This window comes from Aplysia californica, unplaced genomic scaffold, assembly GCF_000002075.1.
Source record: "Aplysia californica isolate F4 #8 unplaced genomic scaffold, AplCal3.0 scaffold00433, whole genome shotgun sequence".
In the NCBI taxonomy this organism is placed as follows: domain Eukaryota; kingdom Metazoa; phylum Mollusca; class Gastropoda; order Aplysiida; family Aplysiidae; genus Aplysia; species Aplysia californica.
The window spans coordinates 381709-383770 of NW_004797703.1; positions in this window are offsets into that span (position 1 = coordinate 381709).

The following is a 2062-nucleotide window of genomic DNA, read 5'->3' on the forward strand; positions in this document are numbered from 1 at the left end:
CAAAGTACACAAAAAGAAAATCAAAATTATAGTGATAGAACAAGTGGTGCGAGTACGCTATTGTGCTAGTCAATCATTATTATGTGAGGGGGTCTGAAAAAAAATTGGGATAAATCACATTGATCAACATGGAACTGGTGAGAACAAAAATAAGAAACATGCAAAATCCATTTTCAATTAATGTTCTGTCCAAGTCTAAAAGGCGTCATAAAAAGTATACTGTTGGGTTGTCATTTCTTAAACGAGAGAACGGTAAATCAACTTTGCTCATTTTTAAAGAATGTAATTGGATTAGCCTTAAAAGCCGCTATTTCGTAGAGAACAAAAGAACAATTTTAAAAGCTTTTTACTAATCTTATGATGATGATGATGATGATGATGATGATGATCATTATTATCTTTATTATCATTATTATCATTATTCTTATTCTTCTTATTATTATTACGATTATCATGATTATCATGATTATAAAGATTATTGTTTTGATTATCATGATCTTTATTATTGTCTTTGCTGTTGTTGTTGTTGTTGTTGTTGTTGTTGTTGTTGTTGCTGTTGTTGTTGTTGAATAACTATCAATGTTACCATCATTACTCTTATTCCTTACAGCTCCTGCTTCTAGTTCTCGGAGTCCTGGCCATGAGCTATGAGGGGGCGTGGTCTGCCCGAGTCCATCACACCACGGCCAGCACGGCAGCCCCGCCCCCTGTGGAGGACCGGGTGAAGGAACTTGAGGACGTGCTCTCGGCTTTGACCCGCCAGGTCATGCTGCAACAGTTCTTCGTGGAGGAAAAGTGAGTACATGTCATAGATGTACACTATAGTTTAAAAGGGGGTAACTCTATGGTACATGTACATTATTATAATCTGTCCCGTTGTTTTATGCAGCCCGCATAATTTGGCAAAATTTGATCATTTTTTTCATATTTTCTGATTATTTTTCTTTATCATTCTTTGTTAAAATTAGTAGAATCGCATAATTTCACATTTTTTTGGATCAGTTTGAATAATTTCAGAATTTTTCTTGCATAAGACGACGGGGACAGATTATTTGACTTGGTGTCTTTGTGTGTGTGCTTGTTTTTGTGGTTACTTTGTTTGTCAGATTGGGGGGGGGGGTTCTTTTGGAAAAAGGGAGGGGTTGCCCTATCCGTAGGCCCTGGGGTCATTTTGTACCCCTCGGGTTGTATTCTTCACAGTTTTAGAATACTTCTAGACTAGTAAGAAGATATCTTTGAAACTTTCAGTATTTCTCAAAAAATCATTGTGACAGACAGCTATGCAAAGGGTACGGATCGGGTTAGCTAGTAAATTTTCTCTTTGGAAAGTGGTGGCACAGCGTTCCCCACGTCGTATGGATACGATAATAAAACACGACGTATGGACAGGGTTAAGTTTGTTGTTGCTGTTCGTGGTGGTGGTGGTGGTGGTGATGTTGTTGTTGTTGTTCCACTGGTTCTGGTTATAATATTATCCTAGGCAGGTATGTGCATATTGTCCTTTTTTGTTGTTGTTTGTCTGTTTGATTGCTCAACGGACCTTCATTATGATATTATCCTAGACAGGAATGTACATCTTTTGGGCTTTTAGTATGTCTGTTTATTAGTTCCACGGGCTCGGATCATGATTATATTAGACAGGGCACCACCATGGCGGCAATTTTTTTTCTCTATTTTAAAAAAACCTCACTGAGGAACATGACGCAATGGGGATCAAATTAATAATAATAATGAAGATCATTTCTATAGCGCCCACTCCCGTGTAAACACAGCTCTAGACGCTTTACATAAATGCATGTACGAACAGCATTCATGCATGCGACACACACACACACATACACACACACAAACACCCGCATACACACTCACGAACACATAACACGCACACATGTGCACACACATGTATGCCAAACACACGCACACACACACACACACACACACACACATACACCCACACACACTCACACACCCACACACACACACACTCACACACACACACATTCACACACCCACACACACTCACACATCTTAAGAAACAACTCCGCCCCCCCCCTTCAACACA